The sequence below is a fragment of the Ovis canadensis genome, chromosome 3, assembly GCF_042477335.2.
Source record: "Ovis canadensis isolate MfBH-ARS-UI-01 breed Bighorn chromosome 3, ARS-UI_OviCan_v2, whole genome shotgun sequence".
NCBI classification, from domain to species: Eukaryota; Metazoa; Chordata; class Mammalia; order Artiodactyla; family Bovidae; genus Ovis; species Ovis canadensis.
The window spans coordinates 61256114-61267340 of record NC_091247.1 but is presented as its reverse complement, the minus strand read 5'-3'; the positions used below and the strand labels follow the sequence as shown (position 1 = coordinate 61267340).

Here is an 11227-nt window from a genome sequence, read left to right as displayed (position 1 = left end):
CCCTTGAAATTTTCTGGAAGTAAACAGAAGGAGTGCCCGACGTTCTTTTATTATTATCATTATTTATTTTATTCAGGGACTTCTGGTGGCTCAGTGGTAAAGAATCTGCCTGCCAATGCAGAAGACATGGGTTCGATCCCTGGTCCAGGAAGATCCCAGAGCAACTAAGCCCGTGTGCACAACTGCTGAGCCTGTGCTCTAGAGCCCAGGAGCTTCAACTCCTGAGCCCATGTACCCTAGAGCCTTTGCTCTGCAACAAAGGAAGCTGCCACAGTGAGAAGCCCTGGCACTGCAAGAGAGTATCTCCCACTCCCCGAAACTAGAGAAAACCCTGAATAGGCTCACCTGGGCCGGGCAGGTGAGGGCCGGCGCTGGGGCAGGGAGAGGAGCCCGCAGTCCCTACCAGCGCACAGCCAGGCGTTGCTCGCCCTGCGGGTCGAGGAGCACCGTGGCGGTGGGTGATCGTACCTGGGGACTTGGTTCAGAGGGACATTCACTTCTGGCAGCCGGATTGAAGACAGAACCTTTGGGTGGCCCAGAGAACAGGAACCTGACTTGAGGCCCAGCTCTCAGATTCCTGTGGATACACCACCTGCTCATCTATATCATGGCCCTCCACCCCTGCAGAGTTCGGCTGAAGCCCTGGCTGGTGGCCCAAGTGGATAGTGGCCTGTACCCAGGGCTCATCTGGCTACACAGGGACTCTAAATGCTTCCAGATCCCCTGGAAACATGCCACCCGGCACAGCCCCCAGCAAGAGGAGGAAAACACCATTTTCAAGGCCTGAGCTGTGGAGACAGGGAAGTACCAGGAAGGGGTGGATGACCCTGACCCAGCTAAACAGAAGGCCCAACTCCGCTATGCTCTCAACAAGAGCAGAGAATTCAACCTGATGTATGATGGCACCAAGGAGGTGCCCATGAACCCAGTGAAGATATATCAAGTGTGTGACATCCCCCAACCCCAGGGCTTGATCATGAACCCAGGATCCACTGGGTCTGCTCCTTGGGATGAGGAAGACAATGATGTGGATGAAGAAGATGAGGAAGATGAGCTGGACCAGTCACAGCACCACGTCCCCATCCAGGACACCTTCCCCTTCCTGAACATCAGTGGTTCTCCCATAGCACCAGCCAGTGCGGGCAACTGCAGTGTGGGCAACTGCAGCCCTGAAGCAGTGTGGCCCAAAACGGAACCTCTGGAGATGGAAGTGCCCCAGGCACCTATACAGCCTTTCTATAGCTCTCCAGAGCTGTGGATCAGCTCACTCCCAACGACTGACCTGGACATCAAGTTTCAGTACCGCGGGAAGGAGTATGGGCAGACCATGACCGTGAGCAACCCCCAAGGCTGCCGGCTCTTCTGTGGGGACCTGGGTCCCATGCCTGACCAGGAGGAGCTCTTTGGTCCCATCAGCCTGGAACAGGTCAAGTTCCCAGGGCCAGAGCACATCACCAATAAGAAGCAGAAGCTGTTCACCAGCAAGCTGCTAGACGTCATGGATAGAGGACTGATTCTGGAGGTCAGCAGGCACACCATCTATGCCATCAGGCTGTGCCAGTGCAAGGTGTACTGGTCTGGGCCATGTGCCCCATCACTTGTTGCCCCCAACCTGATTGAGAGACAAAAGATAGGAAACCCCAGAAAAGGAAACTCATCTTGGTTCAGGTCATTCCGGTGGTGGCTCGGATGATCTATGGGATGTTTTCTGGTGACTTCACACGATCCTTTGATGGTGGCAGTGTCCGCCTACAGATATCAACTCCAGACATCAAGGATAACATCGTTGCTCATCTGAAGCAGCTGTACCGCATCCTGCAAACCCAGGAAAGCTGGCAGCCCATGCAGCCCGGCCCCAGCATGCAACTGCCCGCTGCCCTGCCAACCCAGTAATCATGAATACCATCTTCCTTTTTTTACAATATTTTACATGAATAGTTTTTATTTTTCAGATTTAACCAGCTTTCAAGCCTTTCTTCCTTCTAACAATATTAGTAGTCTCTGACTCTCCAAGTATGCCTAGCTTTTAAAATTGATTTAATTTATGAAAAAAATCACCCTTCATACTTTCCTCTTCTTCTTTAAACCTCCCAAGGTAGTATCATGTAGTATCAATAGAAGGAGATTTAGCCTGGAGTCTGGACAACAGGGTTCTAACTGCAGCTTTGCTTCCAATGGGGTGACCTTGAACCAAGTCATTTAAACTCTGGGCTTCATATTCATTGCTGTAAAGTGAAGGAGTTAGAATGATGCCTGAAATAATGCCAGCTTTAAGACTCTGACTTGATGACTTCATTCTATTTGTATAAGGCAAAACTGCCTGGAACAGAACCCTTCTGCCTTGTTCTTGTGACTTTTCTTTTTTTTCTTTTTTTTGCTTTCATTAAAGTCCCCTGAAGCACTGAAAAAAAAAGAAAAGCCTGAATAGTAACTAAGACTCTGCTGCTGCTGCTGCTGCTGCTGCTAAGTCGCATCAGTCGTGTACGACTCTGTGCAACCCCATAGACGGCAGCCCACCAGGCTCCTCCGTCCATGGGATTTCCCAGGCAAGAGTACTGGAGTGGGGTGCCATTGCCTTCTCCGAACTAAGACTCAGCACAGCCTAAATAAATAAATAAATATTTTACTTATTTACTTGGCTGCACCAGGTCTTAGTTGGGCTTCCCAAGTGGTGCTAGTGGTAAAGAACTTGCCTGCCAATGCAAGAGATATAAAAGATGCCAGTTCGATTCCTGGGTTGAGAAAATCCCCTGGAGGAGGGCATGGCAACCCATTCCAGTATTCTTTCCTGGAGAATCCTGTCAGGGGAGCATGTAATTTCCTTAGTTCTGTCTCGTCACAACAAAAATTTGAAGCGACAGACATTAAAGCCCTCAGCGCATCACAGCTCTCAGACAGTCCGTGTTACAGCTCCATGTTACAGCTCAGTTTTATTTAGAAAATTAAAGGAAAATACATCCATGAGGCATGAGGGCATGCCAACCCAAAAGACACACAGAGAAGTGAGAGAGAAAGGGAGAAAGAGAGACAGAGAGTGCACGCGAGCATGGGAGAGAGGCCCCTGGCCCTTTGGCTCCTCTTTTTATATGTTCTTTCCTCCCCCCTGGGCCTGCCCTATGTAAACTGGGCTGGCCAGGAGTGCCGTTTGTTCTACTTGAGGTCCTCACTCTGATCCTTGGACAGTCCTTTGTTCTATTTTCGTGGGCTTTTCCCTTCCTTGTCTTCTAGCCACCGCCATTTTGGACTCCTTTTTCCTGTTCTAACTACCTAACAATCCCGTGGACAGAGAAGCCTGGCGGGCTCCAGTCCCTAGGACTGCAAAGAGTCAGACTCGACTGAGCGACTAAGCATGCACACACACGAAGGTCTTAGTTGCGGCAAGTGGGATCTTAAGTTGCAGCATATAGGATCAGGCCTGGGCCCTCTGCACTGGGAGGAAGGAGTCTTTTCATGTGAAGTTTAACTCAAAGAAAATGAGAGATCATTTATCCATTCTGTATGTAATAGTTTTCATTTACTAACTCCAGACTCACAGCCCATCCCTCCCCTACCACTTCCCCCTTGGCAACAAGGTCCTAGAGTATAGTCCAGGAAACTCTACTGAATATCCAGAGATAAACCATAATGGAATAGAATATAAAAAAAGACTTTATCTGAATGTAACTGAATCACTGTGCTGTGCAACAGAAATTATCACAACATTGTAAATCAACTATACTTCAATTAAAAAAAGGGAGGAGGGGATCTCTGCGAAACTGATTTTTATCTTGTCTCCTTTCACTGCTTGTTTCTTTCAAATGTAAATCTTGACACTGCAAACACAAAGCTGACTCTAAAAAACAAAATAAAAAGAGAAAGGGCCTGAAATGTTCCAACTTGAAAGAGCAGCAGACAAATGGCTATGATGATGCAGCTGTACAAATGCTGATTGAAAAGGCAACTTGAAAGAGAAGAGCAGTGTTCAAAACAATTATTAACACTAGAGGCCCAGAGATCACTGGATAAATCAGAGCTCAAATGAAAGTCTCTTCCTGCACATTCTAGCCAGATGTACTTGAATCTTCAGAAAATGTTAAAATGCACATCTCAGCTTTTCTAGCATCTGCATCTGTGTCTCCAAACTGTGGGGCCTATTCTGAGTAACACGTGTGTGTGTGCTCAGTTGTGTCCAACTCTGTGTGATCCCACTGACTGTAACATGTGTGTGCTAAGTCACTCAGTCATGTCCAACTCCTTGCGATCCCATGGACTGTGACCCACCAGGCTCCTCTGTCCATGGGATTCTCCAGGCAAGAACACTGGAGTGGGCTGTCATTCCTTTTGCCAGGGGACCTTCCCGACCAGGGATCGAACCCAGGCCTCCTGCATTGGCAGGTGGATTCTTTACCACTGAGCCCACGGGGAAGCCCTCAAGAAGGAAGACTGCCTCTTAAAGGGTCTGACCCTTGTGAGATGAAGGAACGCTAGCCCCCAAGGAGGTAGCTGAATGCAGATGCACAGTGCATGCTAAAGGGGAGAGCGGAGACCCAAAGAGGCAAAGAAAAATGTTCAACTTCACAAAATATGAATTTAATTTCACCACCCAAGAGAAATGTACGTTAGCCAGACTTCCCACTTCCAGGCCCTTCTGCCCACCCACCACCATTATGATGCATGATTACTTACTTCACTGAGTTTTAAAACACTGACAGGAGCTTCCCTGGTGGCCTGGTGGCTCAGATTGCATACTCCCAATGCAAGGGCCAGGATTTGATCCCTGGCTGGGGAACTAGATCCCACGTACTACAACTAAGACCTGGCACAATCAAATAAATAAATAAATAAATATTGTTTTTAGAAAAAACACTGACAAATAGGGAATAATCACAAAGAGGAATGTCAGATTTAAGGAGGGTAATTATTCAATTTACTGAACTTGCAAAAGCCAAAACTTCCAAGACTTGGTACCTACAGGAGAAATGCCACAGGGAAGGATGCTTGAAAACGTCTTTTAAAGAAGTAGAGGTTGGGGACTTCCATGAAGGCCCAAGGGTGAAGACTTGGCCTTCCAGCACAGGGGGGTGAGGGTTCAATTCATGGTTGGGGAGCTAAGATCCCACAGGCCTTGAGGCCAAAAAACCGAAGCATAAAACAGAAGCACTATTGTAACAAATTCAATAAAGACTTTAAACATAGTCCACATCAAAAAAATCTTCAAAAGAAAAAAAAAGAAGAAGAAGAAGAAGCACACATCAGTTATCAGAGCTGAGCTCCTGGAAACGACAGAAGCATCTCCTCACCCTCAGAGCCCAGCTCCACGCATCAAATCGGAAGATTTCTGAAAAAGAGTGTATGATACTCAACTTATCATTTTATGTGCACCAACTACTATAATTTTATAAAAAATATATAAAGGCTATTGACAGGTTAATCATATCCTCCAGCTCAAAAAAAAAAAAATCTAGCTTAGAATGCACAGAAATAGTAACTAAAAGGAAATCATCTATTTTGCCTATGGTTATAAAAAAGAGAGAGGCCAGGGCGATGCCCCTCCATTGCTACACACTCGCCGCACTCACTCAGGGACAGTGGAAAGCCCCAACACCCCTCTGTAACTCTGCTGCTTCTCAGGCAAGGTCTTACTGTGACTGAGGAATCATGCAAGTGAAAAACAAATTCGTGCACTTAATTTGCATTTGAAAATACTTCACTCCTTGGCATCTTACATCTTCACTAGACTTTTTAAAGATCCATAAACCTTATAGACATTTCAGAAGCCATTTTATGCTCCTTTTCCAATGACAGTTTCTTCACTATAATGTACTCTACATGGGTAAGCTTTCTTTGTAGGGGAGGGGAGGGTGTTAGTTCTAGAAGGTCTTGTAGGTCTTCATAGAACCATTCAACTTCAGCTTCTTCAACATTACTGGTCAGGGCATAGACTTGGATTGCCATGATATTGAATGGTTTGCCTTGGAAACGAACAGAGATCATTCTGTCGTTTTTGAGACTGCATCCAAGTACTGCATTTTGGACTCTTTTGTTGACTATGATGGCTACTCCATTTCTTCTAAGGGATTCCTGCCCACAGTAGTAGATATAACGGTCATCTGAGTTAAATTCACCCATTCCAGTCCATCTTAGTTCACTGATTCCTAGAATGTTGATGTTTACTCTTGCCATCTCTTGTTTGACCACTTCCAATTTGCCTTGGTTAATGGAGCTAACATTCCAGGTTCCTATGCAATATTGCTCTTTACAGCATCAAACCTTGCTTCTATCACCAGTCCCATCCACAACTGGGTGTTGTTTTTGCTTTGGCTCCATCCCTTCATTCTTTCTGGAGTTATTTCTCCATTGATCTCCAGTAGCATATTGGGCACCTATCAACCTGGGGAGTTCATCTTTCAGTGTCCTATCTTTTTGCCTTTTCATACGGTTCCTGGGGTTCTTAAGGTAAGAATACTGAAGTGGTTTGCCATTCCCTTCTCCAGTGGACCACATTCTGTCAGACTTCTCCACCATGACCCTTTCATCTTGGGTGGCCCCACATGGCATGGTTTAGTTTCGTTGAGTTAGACAAGGCTGTGGACTGTGTGATCAGATTGGCTAGTTGTCTGATTGTGATTTCAGTCTGTCTGCCCTCTGATGCCCTCCCTCAGCACCTATTGTCTTACTTGGGTTTCTCTTACCTTAGACATGGGGTATCTCTTCATTGCTGCTCCAGCAAAGTGCAGCTGCCACTCCTTACCTTGGACATGGGATAGCCCCTGTCAGCCACTGCCCCGACTTTGGATGTGGGGTAGCTCCTCTCAGCTGCTCCTGCATTGTCGCAGCCACCGTGCTTCTGCACATGACTGCAGCCATGAAATTAAAAGACACTTACTCCTTGGAAGGAAAGTTATGACCAATCTAGACAGCATATTAAAAAGCAGAGACATTACTTTGTCAACAAAGCTCCGTCTAGTCAAGGCTATGGTTGTTCCAGTGGTCATGTACGGATGTGAGAGTTGGACTATAAAGAAAGCTGAGCACCAAAGAATTGATGCTTTAGAACTGTGGTGTTGGAGAAGACTCTTGAGAGTCCCTTGGACTGCCAGGAGATCCAACCAGTCCATCCTAAAGGAGATCAGTCCTGGGTATTCATTGGAAGAACTGATGTTGAAGCTGAAACTCCAATACTTTGGCCACCTGATGCAAAGAGTTAACTCATTTGAAAAGACCCTGATGCTGGGAGAGATTGAGGACAAGAGGAGAAGGGGACAACAGAGGATGAGATGGTTGGATGGCATCACCGACTCAATGCACATGGGTTTGGGTGGACTTCGGGAGTTGGTGATGGACAGGGAGGCCTGGTGTGCTGAGTTTCATGGAGTCGCAAAGAGTTGGACACGACTGAGCGACGGAACTGAACTGAACTGAACTGAACTTAGGTAAGCTTAGGGCTTCGCAGGTGGCTCAGTGGTAAAGAATTCACCTGCCAGTGGAGGAGATGCAACAGATACAGGTTCGATGCCTGGGTTGGAAAGATCCCCTGGAGGAGGGCATAGCAACTCACTCCAGTATTCTTGCTTGGAGAATCCCATGGACAGAGGAACCTAGCAAGCTATACTCAATGGGGTTGCAAAGTCAAACATGACTGAGCAACTGAGCACACATAGGTAAGCTTAAAGATTGGATGGATTTTAATATGTAGTAAATATTTACACATGCTCATTTCCATGTACATGACACACAGGCAATTGCTAGCATTTCCCATGCTGGACTGAATTTGAATTTGCTGGGCTTGTTTGAAACACATTGCTTCTGATTCTTATATTAACATTGGTTGACTCTCATGTTTTCCTTTTAAACTTATTTTTGAGAAAAAAGTCAACATAAATGACATTTAACTGGGATGTTTGTACATTGACATTTTAAATTTTATGTTAGATAAAAGAAAATGCTAGGTGAAATTTAAATAAGGGCATTTTGTGGTACAGTGAAGCCGAGAACTGTAGGTATCAAATTGAAGCTTCTTGCACGGATGACCACATCTCCAATTTCAACTCTAAAGTCTCTTGATCTTACTCCATCAGTTATGTGGTCGTAGACAATGACTGAGACTCAGCTAACAACACAAATCAGTAAGTAATGGCCTGCACAAAGACAGCCTCAGATTTCACTGTGTTTGATTTCTTCAGTAACTTTGTTTTTTGGAGAAGATGTACATGTTTGATTAAATGCTGTACATATTGTAAATATTTGCTAAATATTAAGATTCCACCTTGCAATATGAAAACAATTTGACAATGTGAATTTCAGTTCCAAACTGAGGCATCTGCAAGCTGTCGTTTTGTATAATTCACCCCAGAGATGACCCAGTCACTCAGGTCCTTGGATCCCTCTCCTGGGCACACCTGGGACCAGCGTGAGCCATCATGTGGACATCAGTCTGTTAGCACCCAGCATGTGATGGTAAAGACATCACGGGTGGTGTGCTAGTGTTCCTAGAAATCCAATGTTGCGATGCCAAGCCTTGGAAAGTTAAAGTCTTGCACTCCACTCGCTGAATTGAGTCCTGAAATGGTCCTCCATGGTGATCATCATGGGCTGGGGAGGCAGCTTGAAGGTCAGGACTGAGGGAGGTGCGTGCAGGCAGTGCCTCCTTCCCAAGTCTAGACATGCTGCCCTGGTTAGCAGGGACATGGTCAGCTTCCCTGTCTTCTCCACCTCTGTGACCTCAGAGCCCAGCCCCCTGTCTGCTCATGAAATGTGCTTGGTAAATACAAGGAATGAGTCAGATTTTTCTCCAAGGAGTGGTTTCATCTTATTTCTTGATGCATCGCTTTTTATAAAATGGGAGGACAGCACTCAGAAATTTCAAAAAGGCCGAGAGAAAATGTTCATGTTTCCTCAGCTGTCAAATAAGATGAGACACAATTAAAAAGCACATTAGGACTTCAGGACTGGACCTGTTCCCCCCAAGGATCTCTAAGCAATCTCTCAAGCTCCCCTGATGAGCGCGAGCCCAATTACTGCCCAATTTGGAAAGAATAGCTATTTCTATGCTGAATTTCCCTTTGTTGCAAACACAGCATGGAGTCGCTTCTCATCCTTCTCTCAGCAATAAAAATCTACAAGTGAAAAAGTGAGTCCAACTTTTCTCTAAAGTTGCTCTCAATAGATTCTGAATCAACTTCTTGGAGAAGAAAACAAATATTTCTACTCATCACACGTCTGCCATTTTACAGGTACCCATTTCCAGATGGAGCATCTTTTGTATCGATTCAACAACTAAAGCCAGGTGTATTTCAGAACAGAGGTTGAGATGACCAGAGAGTGAAGTTAAAACACAGATGTAATCATTATATCAAAAGTAGCCAGGTAGAAAGCCTAGAAAAGTTCTCAGAGGAAAAAAACCAACACATCTGTTTATTTTTTAACTTTTTATTTTATTGGAATAGAGCTGGTTAACAGTGTTATGATAGTTTCACGTGGACAGCAAAGGCTCTCAGCCATACATATAGATGTATCCAGTCTCCACTGAACTCCCCCCAAATCCAGGCTGCCACATGACATTGAACAGAGTTCATTGTGCTATACAGCAGATCTTGTTGGTTATCCATTTTAAATATAGCAATGAGTACATGTCAGTCCCAAACTCCCTAACTATCCATTCATCCCATTCTTCCCCCATGGCAACCATAAGTTTTTTCTCTAATTCTGTGAGTTTGTATCTGAAGAACTACAAATTTATTACTAATAAAAGCAAATACCACATTCCTGGGGAAAGGTATTTATTCCTATTCTGCATGAAAATAGAATTTTGTTGAAGAAACATGAATTGAGAATGAGGTATTGCAGTGAAATATCTATTCCATAAAAAATCAATTCTTCATTAAAACAGTCCTTCTTAAATATGACTGCACATCTGATAAAATCATAAATTGATGTATATTGGAGTTAACTGTAATTTGATGTGGATAACCTTGGGAGCCTCAGGTCAGAAAAGGAGGATCCCACTGCCCTCCAGAGCGAAGAATTAGAAGTCCTGAATCCTTCCAGAGAGATGCTGAATAGGGAGGCTGGGACCCTCCCTCCTCAGCTCAAGGGGGGTCTGCCAGGGAAGAAGTGGGAAAACTAAGCAGGTGCTCCCTTTAAAAAAGGTCTCAGCTTGCCACTCAAACAATTAATACATTCTTTGAAGTGTGTGCAGTAGAATATTTACTACTATTTGCTTAGTGTTCAACTTGATAAATTCATATATTTAATAAGATAAAATTTAGAAAATCAGTGTTTCTTGAGAACTTCAACATCGACTATGAATCTGATTAATTATATGTCTGAAAACATGTTAAGTGATAATAACCGATTTAGCAAGGCATATTTATTTCAGAGGCTCAAATGCCTGAAGCATCGGAAAAAAGAAACATAAATATAGTGGCTACAAATAACCGTTTCTTTACTTCTACTCAAAACTATTTTAAACTGTCAATGCTGTGGATCTGCTTCATTTCTTTATTACTTCTGTTACTATTTGTAAACGTTCCTCGGGCTGATGATATATTTATTTTGCTATTTTCCCTGTGGCTAAGCAGTAATATTTTGATTGCTTGCTGGTCCCGCCAGATCCCAGAGACAAGGAATTCCTTTTCAGGCCAGCTCTGTACAGGAAGCCAAGGTGCCTGGGCATCAGACACAGCTTCTTGCCCCAGAAAAGCTGCAAATAATCAGCCTGTGTGACCTTTGCATAATTAAATTTCAGTAAGCCTTTTGGTGTGTGGTAAGGATATTCAACACGAGCTCTATCTTTGTGACAGTCTTCCCCAATGGCTCAGTGGTAAAGAATCTACCTTCAACACAGGAGACTCAAGAGACGTGAGTTTGATCCCTGGGTCAGGGAAGATCCCCTGGAGTAGGAAGTAGCAAACCACTCCAGTATTCTTGCCTGGAGAATCCCATGGACAGAGGGGCCTGGCAGACTACAGTCCGTGGGTTCGAGAAAGTGTCGATACAACTGAACAACTGAGCGCGCACACATTCGTGCATTACCTTCGTGACAAAATGTTAAGTATACAGTACAGAACTGATGACTCTGGGCACAATACTGTACACTAATCTCCAGAACCTACTCATCTTTTGTAAATGAAAGTTTACACCTCTCGGAGAGCAGGGACATGAGGAGGGGCTCGTCAATGGGACTTTTAATCCTAGACTTTCTCCCTAGGTTTTAGGTGTTTTTTGTTTTCTGTTTTGCTTTTTTATC

At 44.7% G+C, this 11227-nt stretch overlaps 1 pseudogene; it reads left to right on the top strand.

The window, feature by feature from the left end:
* Positions 1-607: 607 nt before the first annotated feature.
* On the top strand, positions 608-1895 carry LOC138438117 (interferon regulatory factor 6 pseudogene; annotated as a pseudogene).
* The last annotated feature ends 9332 nt before the right edge of the window (positions 1896-11227 follow it).